The 17246-nt window shown below is 39.8% G+C and overlaps 1 long non-coding RNA gene across 1 annotated transcript in view; it reads right to left on the bottom strand.

Annotated features, from left to right (window-relative positions):
- Nucleotides 1-577: 577 nt before the first annotated feature.
- Nucleotides 578-17246, bottom strand: part of LOC142142678 (uncharacterized) — a 105465-nt gene continuing 88796 nt past the window's right edge. The window contains exons 3-4 of the long non-coding RNA XR_012689275.1: nucleotides 5213-5271; nucleotides 578-1351 (exon numbers count right to left, since the gene is read on the bottom strand). This is a non-coding gene — a long non-coding RNA (uncharacterized LOC142142678). The remainder of the gene's footprint in view (nucleotides 1352-5212; nucleotides 5272-17246) is intronic.

Raw genomic sequence — 17246 nt, 5'->3', positions numbered from 1 at the left:
AAAACCATGTTACAATGGAAGGGGTGCAAATAAGTGTTCTGCTTTACACATAAGTTAAATACTGACTGTTTTTTCATGTAACACACAAATATCAACTTTAAATTTCAGTGTACAAATAAGCTATCAAATATTTGTGTGTTACATGAAAAAACAGTCAGTATTTAACTTATGTGTAAAACAGAACACTTATTTGCACCCCTTCCATTGTAACATGGTTTTGTCCAGGAGACTGAAATGAGTATCCTCTTCATTTGAAATCCTTAATGAATCAGGCCCCAGGTTCTGCTACCTTGACCAGTCTGGTAATGCTCTTATGTATGCGCCCAATATTGTATGCAATATAATTGCTCTGTGTGTGGGATAGTGTAACATTGCGCAGGAGTGGGGTTCCATGGGTGGAGGAAGCCAAGACTGATGGCCAGGAGGTGGATGACGTCAACCCTAGTACTCCAGATTCTCATTATGTGATTTACTCATATTTTTCATGTAAGTATATTTTGGCCTTTGTTTCAAATGTAATGCTTAAAGTAAATGGATAAAAATACAAGAACATTTTCTTAAATCTAAAAAGTTGTGTATTACTGCAAACATCCAAATTACCAAAGCCAAATCACATGTTTAAAAAAAACGGCAATCAAAAAATGTCAACTTTTCCAGCACAGCTTGTCACTTGGCCCAAAATTGGAAGTCGGTGTGGCCTTGAATTGACATCTGGTTACCCGTGATGTGGTAAGCAACAGTGGGGAAGAAGCAGAGGGCAGTGGGACAGCAGAGGGTGGAGGTGCACCAGAGGGTGGCGGGGCCAAAGAGGGCAGTTGGGCAGCAGAGGGGATTGGGGCTGGAGAGGGCAGTGGGGCAGTGTTGGTAAAGTTGGGCATGATAGTGATGGTGATCTTGGGAAGGATAAGGAGGTAAAATTGGGGAGGATATGGAGAATTGGGGAGGATATGGAGGGTAAAGTTGGGGAGAACAACGAGGAAAATATTGTGACATAGGGGCCTGGGTAGAGAAAATTGTCAGAGGGCCAGGAGTGCAAAATTGTGCTATAGAGGAAGGAGAGGAAACATATATCATAGGGGCAGTAGGGGAAACATGTGGCATTGGGATAGTAGGGTTGATGGTGAGGTATTGGTTAAATAGGGTGGTGAGAGAGGACAGGGTAGTTTCAATTTTTTGGAAAGTGTGATGGAAATGGGTTAGGGTGGTGCTTTAAAGTGCTTGGTGCATTTTATTATAAAAATCCTGGAGGTGTGAAGGTTCCCACCTGCTTCCTCTTCCATTTGAGACTCTTCCACATCACAGATCACCTCCACCAGATCCTCCTCTTCTTCCACTGTATCTGCATCTTCACCTAAAATAGTGGAAGGAAGAAAAAGAAACATAAACATCTATGTTTGACTCAACATCCACATTTTTGCATCATATTAGTAGATTTCATAAAATTTGTTATAGTTTAATTAAAATGCAAGTCGGTGTGTATCTGTGGGGTCATATTTTCTTCCAAATTCTTTAAAATTTGGTAACATAAATTTATCAACCATCATATATGTGTATTGAGTGGAATGTTACCTATGCATCCTTTTGAAATCTCAAATTGATCTTGTCTGAAATAGTCAAAATCTTGGAGACCATGGCCAGATACTACAATAGGCTGGCTTCTTTTAATCCAACTAATGGTGCTTTTGAGGCTGAAACGGAGGAGCCAGACACCTGACTTGAGTGAGTTTTGCTGTGCCAATGCTGTCTGGGATAATGAAGGATCTACTCACAAGGAGCCACTGAGTGCTGTTGCTAAACTATTGCCTTAACGGATGTTTGCAGCTAAAGTTCAAACTTTAAAAGCCAGGCAAGAAGGAAGCATCTTTGGAGAAAAGGAGAAGACTCACCACTGCCCATTAGACGTCAGCAGGTCTCATATGAAGACAGAAAAGTCTATGGTTTACTTTTCTTTACTATGTTCAAGTTATTAAGGTGAAATAAGTGACACATCAAGCTGTGTTATTAAAACTTCTTGCTGGGACTGTAATATTGCTATTGAGAGGCTATGGTGCTGTCTGAAGGAAGAGTTTATTCCTGGCAAATCTGCAGTATTTAAATTTTTATCTGCAAGCTGACAGTGTGTGCTAGGGACATAGAGAGAAAGAATTTGTCGCAAGAGTTTGTCTAGATTGCATAAGAACTTTGATTCTATTGTGAAACTGCCTACAAAGGTTGCTGAGGATAGAATTGCAAGTTGTTTAACTATACAGTTGTTGTAAGAGATATGCTTATTTCATTAGCTGGATTGAAGATTGTTTTCCTTACACTGGAAATAATTTTATTTTGCAGAATTACTATTTCTTACACTGAGTTCAGGAGTCACAAATGCATAAAGTCTATAAGCTTCATGTGTCCATCTGAAACTTTGCCTTAACCTGTGGAATACAATTTAGTCTGGGGGTTCTGTCTATTGTAAAGTGATCCTAGTCATCCGAGCCATTTCTTCTAAAGCATCTAACTTGATCAAGTTGGATTAATCCTTGTTGCATATCTACTGATTTTTATCTGATAATTGTACCCTGTATAATTGCACATAAAGTCTATTATGATTAATTTGCCTAGATAATCTGCTACAGCAGCACTGTAATAGTCTAATTAACTGGTTGCCTTCCAAAAGTGTTTGTCCATTTGAAACCCATTTAACTGAAGCACTAGTGACTAACTTCAAAGTGAGATATATTTATTCAGAGACATATATGTTGTAGTGATTTATGTTTGTTTGATTGTTGAAAGAAGAGTCCTAAAATGTTATTTATTTTGTGACATGTTGAATAACTTTGCATATTTAAGGTCTTCTGTTACTTCCCTACACTATTGCTACTTTTCTGCCACTATGGTAAAACCTTATGTCACAAGCAAAGAGAAAAAACCTTAGCATAGTGTCCCTTGTTTTATTGCAACACTATCTTACACTACTTCTGGGGTGCCAACCATCCACCCTGTTACACTACTTTTAGATCAGAAATCACAAAATGGCAGGGCTGAATGATTGTCTCGCCAGCTGTTCCATAGGGTATACAGCTGCGTTCTCCAGCGATTGCCTGTATATGAATGGCTAGGTGTTGTCACACCCCTAATTGCCTGGAAACGGATGATTACTGAAATTACTTGACAGCTGAAAGTCAGCCATTTTAAATATGATATTGAAGGGGTCCACGACTGCTGTGCCTACGATTATAGGTGCACTGAGAACCAATCAATGACTAGTATTTCTTGCCAAGAAACTCCACCATCTCCCAATATATTTGCATGTGCATTCAAAAAGTAGTAGTCCTCTGGCTATACCTATGTTTAGCATAACATGAACCTTTACAGAGATTGTAAGTTAATGTACCACTTCTGAACTCTACTGAGTTTGGAAAATGTGTGAACAAAGTACGCCCATAGAGCTAAGATATGTTTTAAAAAGGTCATACGATTGTAATTCTAAAATGTTTTTTTTCCTTTTTTTCTCCAGCTGATGAAGAAATCCTGCAAATTGCAAGCCCCCAGCCCCTGTTTCCATCCCCCTGCCCATGTTTTGATTAAAATTATTTTTAAAAAAAAGCACCAATAAAATGAAAAACATTTTTAAAATTCTTAAAATATATTACTTTAAGTTTTAAAGTAATTTTTTATTTATGTTTAAAATTAGTAAAAATAAATTATATACATTATCATAGAAAGGGTTAATGAATAGGGTTATTATGAAATGATAGCATCTCAGATAATGATACCAGAGTGTAAGGATTAATATTTTACTTATACTTTAATATAATTGCAGGATGTGTGTTCCACTATCAATTGGCAATACAAATGCATCTCGTACTCAAACCTACCTGTGCCAGTGAATTAGCTAGAGGAACAAAGAAAAATGCAGTGCCACGTGCGCCAGTTTTTAAGTTACAAGAGTAACTTTACTACTGTATTCATTAAGCAACGTTTCTTCAGATCCGCTCCTTGTTGAATTTTGGTGCCGGTATACCTGATTGACTATTGCTTTTTTAAAAAAACAAACAAAAAAAACACACAATGGGCCTGATTCATTAAGGAAAGTAAAGCAAAAAAAGTGAGTAACTTTGCACCTTGGCAAAACCATGTTGCATTGTAGGGGGAGGTAAATTTAAAATGTGTGGACAGATTCATAGTTGAGGTTGGGCAGGTTCTAGGTAGAGATGAGCGGGCTCGGATTCCGCTAATACGAGCCCACCCGAACAGTGAGGATCCGAACGGGATCCGGTGGGCAAAAAATTGAAAACGAGGCTCTGTCGTCCAAGTCTCACGTCGAATCTCGCGAGGGGTGGGAGGGAGAGCCCAGAACAATTCCATCTTGTACCTCTTTTTTTGGCATTATGTGCTCAAGTTACCTCGGTGCAACCTTTTGGCCTAAAAACAATATTGTGAGGTGTTCAGAATAGACTGGAAATTAGTGGAAATGATTGTTATTGAATGTTATTGAGGTTAATAATAGCGTAGGAGTGGAAAAAAAAAACACAAAACTGGTTTTTAGCACTTTTTATGCTTTTTTAAAAATAAATCAGAACCAAAACCTTTAGTCGGATGTTTTGGCAAAACAAATCAGAACCCAAAACCTCAAGCTAATCAGAACGCAAAACCCAAAACCCAAAACACTAAAAGTGGCCGGTGCACACCCTTAGTTCTAGGTCAACTTCAGTATAAAATATAAAGCTATCAAATATTTGTGCACTACATGGAAAATGAGCATTTTCCTTACATGCAAAATAATAGACTAATCTGCACCCCTTGCATTGCAATAAACTTACTGATTTTTCTTGCTTCATTTTTCTTAATGAATCAGGCCGATTGCGTTCAGTATGCGTCCCTTAATGAATGAGGCCCACAATGGCTACTTCCACTCTGTAAAGGCAATGAATACACTTTAATATGAATGCACCTGAAGAAATACTAAGGGCTAGATTTACTAAGCTGCGGGTTTGAAAAAGTGGGGATGTTGCCTATAGCAACCAATCAGATTCTAGCTGTCATTTTGTAGAAGGCACTAAATAAATGAAAGCTAGAATCTGATTGGTTGCTATAGGCAACATCCCCACTTTTTCAAACCCGCAGCTTAGTAAATCTAGCCCTAAATGTTTGTGTATGCAAGAATTGCATCAATTCTAAAAAAAAAAAGGGTCACCTGTACTTAAATAGGCTACAATTCCTGCTTTCTTACCTGTCACACTTCCTTATGTGTCTGCTCAGATATACAGTATACTCTGTCATGGATTCATTCTGGAAACAACAAAGTCTTTTTATTTCACACGTGCACGGGAGCTTGCAGTTTCAAAAGAATGCAAAGCTGATAACAAATACAACAATGGCAGTTCTTATAGACATGTACTCCTCCTAAAAGAAGCATGAAGAAAACAGATGTTCAGAAACCAATTAAAACAAGTTTCTTATCTTAAAGGTGAAGCTTAACCGTATTTGCATGTAAAGCATTTTCTAATGAAAACATAGAAAAATGACCATTTCATATTGTCAAGGTCAGAAGGATTATCTAATTTAGAAGATAAAATGTAACATATTAAAACATAGAAATCACATACTTCAGTCCATTTACTTTATGTACTTTTGTTGTTTATCCATATTAACTTGTTATCTTGATTAGTATAAAAGAAATAAACTTGAGAATGATGTGGGTGATTTTGTACAAGTGTCCCGATAGAAGGTGCCTGAGTAACATATTTGCCAATACCTGTTCCATTATTAGACCCACAAAGCCTATGCCTAGTCTGCTTGATTTACGCTTACTTATGGAACAAGGGACAATTGTTACCTTGAAACCAGGCTCACGTGAAGATAAATTCCAAGCATGAAAGCTGATTTCAGTCATTGTATTGCAATGTGTGTTAGACTGGATGGAAATAGTAACCTTTACCTCCTCGTACAACCTCTAGACACCAAGACAGGACAAGAATTTCAAGTTTCACTGCAAACCAAATAACTTGCTGCCTGGCAGACAGTTTTGCCAATATTCACCCTATCCGTATTCTAAATCCCATTAGGATCTGTCGCATGTTTCCGCTGGTAGAATTTGGAGAAAACATTTCTGGCTACAGTGTCCTGGAAGAAGAATTGTCTCAGCCCTGCACTATTATGCGGATATACACACAGTACAGTTTCAAATTGTGTTATAGAGTTGAATGTATATCTGTACTGGCAATTATTGTAAGCCAATAGGTTTATTCAGGACATACACTCTTTCATTGAGTAAACTGCATGATTAGTGAATTTCTTTGAATACATAGGTGTCTGTAGGCAGGATCCTAGGATAAAAATGACGTCATACCTGGGAGGACTGTGGAAAGCTACAGGCCACAGAAAAAATGGCTCTGTGTAGCCCATGGAATGAACAGTAATTACCTCATTACCCCTCAGCTTTACCTCATTACCTCTCAGCTTTACAATAGGGTTTCCATGTAGTGATTTACATGCTAACAGGTGTGGCTGAACGGCCCCAATACAAACAACTAGTACTCGCAACCTGTAACAGAATAAATCTGATCAACATTTAAATAATGTTGATGATAGATTGAAAACACAGAACAATCTGTCAATGCATTTCAAATAGGACTGTCACCGTCTCTGGAACAAAATAACAATGCACAGTTCTAGGTCACATATTTTTTTTTTAAATCAAAATACTGGGACAGCACTGCCCTAAATGAATCAATTGTAAATATCAGAGAGATGGGGGCCTATTTCTGATGCTGGGGTAATAACCTAGGTTTTCTATCACTGCTTATCGCACCAAAAGAAAATTAGGTTTCACCCTGATTTAACAAAAAAAAATTATCGGGCAGCTGAGCGGTGCTCAGTGCCCTGGCAATACTGGTTGGCAGCAGTGAGAGTCTTCTCCATACCAGTACAGGATCCCTCTGCACGTGCGTGAACCAGCTGGTCGCAGTGTCTGATCGACAGCCTTGCTAGCCTGTGGTGGTATGCTGGTTCAAAATGCCCTGATTAGACTGCAACTAATCTGTACAGAATGGCCTGGTCCAGGGCTGGAGCGAGTCGGTGCTGCTGGAATCTTACCTGTCTGTCAGTCCTCTTGTCCCGGGCACCTCTTCAGATGCACTCACGACTTTCCATTAGTCTCTTTAGAACTCATTACAAAGGTGCCCTTAGCAGCCACATTGCCCAGAGAACCCAATACTGATAGGCATATTGCACAAGAAAACTAATTGCCAGCCACTTTGCACAGAGCACTACTCAAATTTTGCCAGCCAAACTGCACTTATATTGCCATGTATATGATCAGTGCTTCTAAGGTGACTGCAGCAAAAAATAAAGCCTAGAATTACCCTATTGATTGTACAGAGTTCCCCACATTTTAATGCATGCTACAATAATGCACATTGTGCATCATCAGTCATATTGAAGAGACCAGCCAGTGCCAGCCACGGAGAAGGAGAAGCGGGGTGACTATGTTGTCTTAGCTAGGGGTTGCTCCACGATAATATTTAAGTTTTATTCTGGTTACAGTTATAACATGCAACATAAAAAGTGGCCTAATTAACATTTGTACATTTCAGTAGAGGCACTCAGAGATTATTTTCATGTTTATTTATTCAGTAGTGTAAACAACAAGCATTGACTGGCAAAATGTTTACGTGATAATTAAAGTTCACAAGATTTGTTGTATTTTCAGTATTATTTATTTTATTTAAAAGTCCTAATCAATTTAATTCAAGTGCTGTTTGTACTATGTATGTAATTTGCTCTTAAATATGTATGTTCTATGTCTGCACTGTACTGATGTTCGGGTCATTCCTGATGTATGGATGTTGTATTATAAATATTAAACACAGGTTTTACCTGTAAAGAAATCAGACGTTTTAGAAGCATCTATTGCAGTTAAACTCCTTGTTTGTTTTGCACAGCCTTGTTGGTCTCTTTAGTTAGGATATTGTTAAGTAATATACTGTTGTGCTTAATGCTAATCCCTGAAGTGAGGTAGTGTCCCCCTCTAGCCCTGCAGGGCTGTTACTGGCTGTCCCCAGGTGTTGCTGAGCTGTCACAGGAGCTGGCTGGCCGGTATGAGAAGAATCCTAGCTGCCCCTCACAGCTGTCCAGAGTTATTGTATGAGGGGGTCTCACAGCTGCACCCCCAACCCCCATCCCATTACAAGAGCCAGTGACAGACAGCTCCCAATGGCAGCCACCTGGCCTCCATCACCCCCGCCCAGATGGAAAGTGGGACTCAGCAGCAGCACTTAGCTCTGCGACCGGGCGGGTGAGGCCTTGAGATCTGATGGGTCACCAGGGAGGGGGGAGTGGGGGAACTCTGCTGGAATGTGTCAGTGTAGCACCTCTCCAGGCTAATTGTTACACTACTCTAATGCCACTAACCAGTCTCACAGCAGTAATCCCTATCAGCAGAACATGCATCACTGTATATCACTAATGAGTGCCCACCAGTCTCTCTAACATACTGCTAAGTATACCTGTTAATGAGCACCAGGGGCTGCGCTGGCCAGAAATCAACTGTAATAAGTGACTCTCATGATCATATTAACATAAATGTAACTAATTAGCTAAACTCACTGAGGTATATTTATAAAAGTACGTAAAGCCCTATTGCTGATGAAATCATATATTCCTGATACTTCAAATACACAAAGCATGAGAAGCCTATTTACCAAGGATTGTTGCTGTACATATCCTGCCGCAATACTTGTTCTGTTATCGCTATTCAGGAATGAGATAAAAGAAGAAAATGAATGTCAAAATGCTTTATTTGAAAAGAGCTTTTTTTTCCAGTTTTCTATTTTTTCAACAGCATAAATCTATTTTAGCAATTTTTTTCTATATATATTTTTCATATGTAAAAAAAGAAAGCCCCAGGCCCAGACTCTCAGTTACACTGGGCATTAGTGAAGCAGTTAGCCGGGTCACGCATGTGTACATCCTCTAAGGCTGGTCTGGGTCACGCATGTGTACATCCTCTAAGGCTGGTCTGGGTCACGCATGTGTACATCCTCTAAGGCTGGTCTGGGTCACGCATGTGTACATCCTCTAAGGCTGGTCTGGGTCACGCATGTGTACATCCTCTAAGGCTGGTCTGGGTCACGCATGTGTACATCCTCTAAGGCTGGTCTGGGTCACGCATGTGTACATCCTCTAAGGCTAGTCTGGGTCACGCATGTGTACATCCTCTAAGGCTGGTCTGGGTCACGCATGTGTACATCCTCTAAGGCTGGTCTGGCGAAGCGGTAACTTAACCAGGCCAGTATCACTGAGGCAGCTATCACTCAGCTGCCTTGGCGATATTTTATTGATAAATTGAATCAATAACAGATTTATTAACACTGTTTTTGCCACTCGTTAATTAACAGGCCCCTTAGAGCCCTTACAGGTGTGCATGACAAATGCAGATTTTGCCTTAAACCGTATTTTACAAATATGTATGAAGTATCTATGAGCCGCAAGCAAAAAATCAGCTGAGATTTTCTGTCGAACAACGCGGCTAATAGAATCTGGTCCTTAGAGTTATATATATGCATCTTCTTAAAGCCAGAATGGGTTAACTGTAAGCCTGTGTTATATTACATTGACCGATGCGCAACAAGTCTAACATGGGAATGTTTACTTGTCATAACAAATACACATAGCTTACATTGCTCATATTTAGATTATACACATTTTTATGCAGGTGTGAATGGGCAGGAAGTAGAGATGTTCACTGACCCCCGTGTTCTGGTTTTGGTTTTGGTAAAACCACCCTTGCTTGTTTTGGTTTTGGCTTTGGATCACGATTTTTTTCTAAAATCCCTATTTTTCCTTTTTTTTCCCCATACATTATTATTAACCTCAATAACACTAATTTCAAGTAATTTGCAGTCAATTCTGACCACCTCACATGTCACAATATTATTTTCATACACGTTCAGACAAAGACTGCAGCGACCTTGCTGGATGCTAAGTGACAGAGCAATGACTCAAACACACGGCAGTTCCTAGCACATCTAGGAAACATTGCCACACAGCAGTGGCAGGAAAGAAAAGTGGTGCAATTAGCAATGGAGCAATGAAGCTCTCCTCTTTGTGTTTTACCTATATAACACAGTACAATGTGACTGCAGATTTAGAAGACCAAATCTGACAGCCCTATTATTTCTATTTCAACAATGACAATTAGCAATGGAGTTCTCCTCTTTGCAAGTTACCCATATAGCACAGTACAATGTGACTGCAGATTTAGAAGACCAAGCCTGTCAGACCTATTATTTCTATTTCAGCAATGACAATTAGCAATGGAGCAGTGGAGCTCTCCTGAATGTCACTGGATACTTTGAAGAACACTGCTACCCCTCCTCTTTCTTTTCTACCTATGACGCTGCCCAACTGCACTAGAGACTGCCAAGAACTGTGCTACCCCTTCTGTGTCCTCTGTGAAATGGCGCTGGATCGCCGTGGAGGACGGTACTTATAGAATTCAAAGCTTGTGAGATCCGATGACATAAAAATGACGTTTTGCCTCGTTTTCAACTCCGAGGGCGTGCAAAAGTACCGAGGCGGCTCACACACACACACACACACACACACACACACACACACACACACACACACACACACTTGGAAATTTGGGGCCAATTCGATCTAAATCACCTAAACTAGCCATCCAAATCATTCCATCCATGGGATGCTTTTAATTCTTGTTCCATGACACACAAATGAAAATCAGAAGGCATTCTTGTACTATAAAGAGATACAGCGATATACACTGCTTTTCATTGTAACTGTTGACTAAACCCACAATGCAAATTGCCTTATATGATATAGCTTCTAATATAATTTTTGTAACATTGTTTTCTGTAAATTTCTGTCTAAAGGAGGCTGAATGCTATTTTCATCAAAAGATTTAATCTATTGTAGGGACGGGAAGCCAATCCAGTAAGACACACACCTTAACTTTTCATTTCAGCACAAGTCTTAAAAATATATATTTCTCATGTCAGAGTTTTTAAAATATGTTAGTCATTCTTCAATGAGTTCTAAGTTATGTAAAGTGTTAAAACATTCTTTATTGTGCTCATTTTGCAATTTGCGCTTATGATGTTCCATTCATCATTACGTGCAGTTTATCTGCAGGTTCTACACAGAACAGGGGGAAGAGAAGCACAATGCTAAACTTCCATGCAGTGGAATCCCGGTATCTAGTGGATCTAGTCACACCTTAGGCTAGGTACACCATGAAGAATTTGAAGTGTTATCTACAACGATTTTACTAACGACCCAAGGTTTGATCGCTCGGGCGATTCATGCAGACACACTGACATGATTTACCTTCAGATCTGTGCTCTTCACCTGGTTCTCTAGTCGTTCAGAGAATGACAGCACAATAGTCACTCGTTCATTCATTTCTGTCACACAGATTAAAACTGCCTTGTTATAGCGATCCACATGTCCTTACGAATTTCGTTAGCTTCTGTGACTCTGAAACAAAATTTTCAGTCTCAGAACAAACAAACAAACATTTCCATCTACTGCACTCTCTACATTTAAGTCACCGGGACATGTTCATAAACTCTATGGAGATCGTGATCATGAGTGCATACATACTACATGATCAGAAGGCGATTGGAACAAAATTATTAAGCATTACGACCAACCAAATGAAACGACAATCGGCACTTTGGAACGATTGTCGTTCATCGTGTGATTATACAACTAACACGATATGTGGCCGAGCGGTCGTTTATCAGGTGATTGGCCTGATAATCGGTTGAAAAACCTCCAGTGTGTACCTAGCCTAACTGTTCAGTGTCTAGTCTTTGTAACCTGCTTTACTTTTCTATTACATGCTGTTTGTGTCATTAACTAACTACACCAGCTGGCCAACTGCAAGTCAATACACTGAGAGGCTTGTGTTAAGTTAAACTCAAATTGTATTACTGGTGTATAACACTCTTTTGTACATCTGATCATGCGCACAAAGCGCTAATTTTAAAATTAGTGGTTTGTGCTCTTGCCCAGAAGCAAAAAAGCATATTATACGCCAAGAGCGCAATTTGCGCTCAACTTCAACTGAAGGCAAAGCTGCCAGAATACATTAAGAAAGAGCCAAGATTTTCTTTCTGTTTCCCTAGTTATTATCTTATTTATTATGTTTACAGACAGGAAGCATGCTGCACATAGGACAAAGATATCCCCCGCACAATCACCGTTTTATGTAGAAATATCTTCCGTTATGAGATGTACTCAAAACATTCAGTTTAATAATAAGAATCTGTGAATGTCATTAGCAATTGATTGATAAACTTTAACTTGTGTTTTAGGTTCAGTCATCCTTTAAAGATTAATAGAAAAAAGATAATACAATTTTAACCACTTGACCCCATGAAATATTTTACTAAAATTTGCCTTAACAATTCTGCAGATTTAAATTTTCCCTGGCGCAGCAATTTATAAAAGTGAATTTATCACAGTCATTTTTATACAACTAATGTATACAAAAAATAAATCCCCCTGATGTGTGGGTCAGGAATTATTTCAAAAATGTTTCCCGTATCATTGGAGCTTTAATAGGTGATATCTTAGCTCCTTTCTTTGAACAGTCTCTAATAATAGTCTCTATTATGCACAAAAGCGGCAGAATTGCTTCTTAGCGTTGAAATGTATAAATACACCACCCAAATTCTTCCAGTACAATAATGACAGCCAACATGTCAGGCGTGCTGAGCTGTCAGCAATGGCCTTATGATTTAATACACATATACCATTAGTATCCTCAGCATGAATTCCAAAGACAGCACAGCCAGTAATACACAATTAATAAAAGTCTATCCAGTTCAGATCCTGACAGTATTTCCGCATTTAGGGAAACCAGTAGCATAATACATCCACAGTATGGGCCTGATTAGAGTAGCTGACAACAATTCCAGGGACAGTCAGTGATATAAACACTTATCAGTGATAGTTTTAGCTGATGTATTTTTTAGTAAACGGTCTAGAACTACTATAAGAACCAATTCAGGAGATAATCAGTTCTCTCCACACATGAGGGGCCCTTATGTGTCAAAAGTGCAAAATCTCACAATGTAAAATTGTTAGAGGCACAGGGAGGAGGTATGGGATGTAGGCATCAGTCCTCTGCTGGGGGTGGGTTATTATTATAAAGATATGTGTTTGGGTGGACATCTCTTTATTTTAAAATTTGTTTTTATTTCAACTTAAGGTTGGTGGACATAAAAAGGAGAAATTTAGGCACGGGGGATGTGCGCATTTATAATATCAGTCAAGTAGTCAATATACATTGTTCAGATTTTGAATGTGTCATACTGTGACATTAACTATGCATCATTTTTAGTGTAATATTTCTTTATTGAGTTATATGATTTGGTTAACAGTTGGACACATTTTCATAACAAATTACCTGAATGCGTACGTATTTCTACAAATGATATCAGAGATACATTTTTAACCAAAGAAGACAAAAAAAAATTAAAAAAACATAAGGATCAAGGGTCGGTTGATCCTGAAAAAGAAGAGGGGGAGGGGCCCCGGCGAGTCCACTCGAGCTACGCCAGTAAAGAAAGGAAAAAAGAAAGATGAAAAGAGGGGGAGGGAGCTACCCATAAAGAATGTAATCAGGATTGAGCACTGTCAGCTAAGGGGGTGGAGATTGGACTCATCAACGATAATAGTTTCCCGGACACTTGGAATTTGAACCACCTACACCATATGGCGTAATAATCTGCAAATTTATCAGAATATCAGCTCATCCATTAATCTAAAGAAATCTATTCTCAAGAGCCACTCTCTTGTAGATGGGGATGTAGGAGACCTCCAGTGGGTCGGGATCACTGCTTTGGCAGCTGAAATTAGATATTTCAAGAATATTTTTTTGATGCTAGAGATTGGTGAGTTCGTTTGTTTAATAACCAAAAGGCATGGTTATCAGGGACTTCATCTCCCAGTATATCCGAAGAGACTGCTATAGCCTGAGTCCAAAAGGGTCTAAGTACAGTACAGTCCCACCAGATATGAAGTGGAGTGCCCGGGGCTTACTGACATCTCCAACAAACATTTGGAACTCCTGGTAACATTCTAGCTAACTGGGTCGGACATCAATACCATCTCGAAATAAACTTATAGTGTGTTTCCAAAACAGCTACACTAGTGGAGCATGCATGTGTGGATTCAAAGATGTTCGTCCAATCAGCTGACTGGATCAGATCCCCCAGGTCTCTTTCCCATTCACTGGTAAAACTGGATAGGGAGTTATACAAATTTTCAATAAGGAGGGTGTAAATAATAGAAAGAAGGTGAGGAGGGCAGTTGTAGGCTTGACATAACGATTCAAATGTCGTAAGATCTCTGGAGGCATCCTTGTGGAGAAGACTTGAAGTCAAAATATGTTTAATTTGGAGAAATCTCCAGATTTTGGAGTTTGGTAGATACCATTTAGATTGAATTACTGCAAAAGATGACACACCTGTAGAGTCAAACAGCTAGACGACACATGTGACCCCCGCTTGGACCCAGGATTTAGATAGACCGACACCCTCTCCCGGCGGAAACAGCGGATTGTCAAAGATGGGAGACAAACGAGATATGGGTGAGGATATATGATTAAATGATTTGAGTCTTGACCACCTTGAAATGGTAGGACCAATAGTAGGATGTTTAATAGCAGGTAATTTGCTTAGCTACGGGGTGAACCGGGGTGGAGAGGGCAAGCTAGCACCTTCTATATTAACCCACTGTTTCTCGCCGCCAGAGGCTGTCCACTCCACAATATGAGGGAAAGTGTGGGAGATGTAGGCCCCCCAAGTGTCTACGGCGGTACAAAACTTCATGTTTGAAACAGGGTCTTTTCCTGGCCCACACGAAGTCCATCACCACTCGCTGAAGGTCAGAGAACCATTTGTCGAGTATATGTATTGGGAGGGTCTGTAAGTGATAGATAACGCGCGGAAGGACATTCATCTTAATTATGTTGACCCTCCACTCTCTCAGGTCTGTTTGGAGCCATGATAATAGAGGGCCGAAATGAAGCTCAAAAAGAAGTGACAGGTTATTGGAGATCAGCACACCTAAATACTTAATATGATGAGGGTGCCATTGGAAAGGTAACGCTTGTTGGATTCCCTCAGCTACAGGAGAAGGCACTGAAATGTTAAGAGTCACTGGTTTTGAGTAATTGATCTTAAAATTTGACAAAGAGCCAAAACGCTGAAATTCCTTAACTAAATTTGAAATTGAAATAATCGGATTCATGGCCACGGCTAGAGGGTCACCTGCAAATAAAGCTAATTTGTATTCTACTCACCTGTAATCCCGAGATGTTATGGTTTGCTCTAATGGACCTAGCCAGAGCTTCCATACAAAGCACGAAAATAAGGGGTGAGAGCGGGCAGCCCTGCCTGGTGCCATTGCCAATACCAGGTCCGAAAGCATCCTGTTACTTTTAATGTGAGCTGAAGGCAAGCGGTAAAGGACCAAAATTCTGTGAAGCGCCAGAGGATCCAGACCCAAGTGTGCAAGCATACACGATAGGAATGACCAATCGATACAATCAAATGCTTTTTCCACATCCGTGGATAGAAGCAAGGCTGTAGTGTTAGAGAACAAAGCCGGGTGAATCAAGTCGATGACCTTAGTCGTTTTGTCCCTGGCCTCTCGAATGGGAACAAATCCAACTTGGTCAGTGTGGATCAGATCCGGTAGAAGAATTTTCAATTGATTGGCAATAAGTTTTGCATAGATCTGTAAATGTAATTAAAGTCTTGTCTACAATTGTGTTTAATCTTTTAGATATATCAGGTTCATATGAAGTCGGAATATATTTGGCTAGGAAAAAGAAAAAGGAGAAACGACTGAGAATATAAGAGCATCCAGTGTGCTCTGATCAAGTCACAGAGGTATCACATCTTCGTATTTGAATTGGTATGACTTTCAATAAGGTACTAGTATCTTACCAAAAGGCATTTTGGGGGGAAAAAAGTATTTTTTGCTTGGTAATAGTGGGGAGCATTTTGATCTAAGGGGGCGAAAGGGAGCGTATGTTGAGACGAAATATGAGATGTGTGGTGTTGTTGAGTGCTTTGTAGGTGAGGGTGAGTAACTCAAATTGGATTCTGGAGGACACTGGGAGCCAGAGTAGTAATTTGTAGAATGGTGCATACGTTTTGGAGCAACAAGAGAAGATTTGTTTTGCCTTGGTTTGTAAGATGGATTCAAGCTGGAATAGATATGTGAAGGGAATGATAGATAGGAGGAGGTTGCAATAGTCAAGACAAGAGATGATGACAGAATGGATAAGCATTTTGGTAGTATCTTCAATAACAAATATTGCATTCTGGCAATATTTTGAAGGTAGAGGTGACAGGAAGGGGGGAGAGACTGGATGTGGGGAATAAAGTAGAAGACACAGCCAAGTGAGAAACCAAGACAGCGGGATTGAGGAAATTGTGGTGTTATTGACAGTGTTATTGGCTGTGAGGGAGATTTAAGGGGCGGGGTGACCCTGGAAGGAGAAGAGATTATATGTTTTGGACATATTGAGTTTTAGGTAGCATTGGGAAATCTATGTGGAGATAGCAGAAGGACAAATGGTCACATAAGATAGTACAGAATGGGAGTGATCAGGGGTAGATATGTAGCTGCACCCACTCTATGGAACTCTCTCCCTCGCACAATAAGACTCTCCTCTGGTCTACAAAATTTCAAGCGTTCTCTGAAAACCTACCTATTCAGACAAGCTTATAATATTCCTCAACCACCCTCTTAACCTCACTACCTTTAGCCTGTTACACAATTTCACACAAGACAACTACCCCCTGACCAACATTGTTGTGTGACAGGATCATTTAGCTTATGAGTCACCTTACCTTTGCAGTCTGGCTGGGCCAAGATGCAAAATGTATACTTAACCTCATGTGTCAATCTCCCATTGTCCCATAGATTGTAAGCTTGCGAGCAGGGCCTTCTCACCTCTTTGTCTGTTTTACCCAGTTCGTTTATTAGTTTATTATGTTTGTCCCCAATTGTAAAGCGCTACGGAATATGTTGGCGCTATATAAATAAATGATGATGATGATGATGATAGATTTGGGTGTCATCAGCATAGAGGTGGTTCTGGAAGCCTTTGAAGATACCGGGTTTTCTGGTCCAATTCTACCTATTTGACGCTGGCTGGCCACACAGAGGTGCCTTACTATGCCAGGGAAGCCTACCCAGTACCTTCTAGCATTTGT

Source organism: Mixophyes fleayi, chromosome 3 (assembly GCF_038048845.1).
Source record: "Mixophyes fleayi isolate aMixFle1 chromosome 3, aMixFle1.hap1, whole genome shotgun sequence".
Taxonomy (NCBI): Eukaryota; Metazoa; Chordata; class Amphibia; order Anura; family Limnodynastidae; genus Mixophyes; species Mixophyes fleayi.
This window is presented reverse-complemented; position numbering and strand designations above follow the sequence as displayed.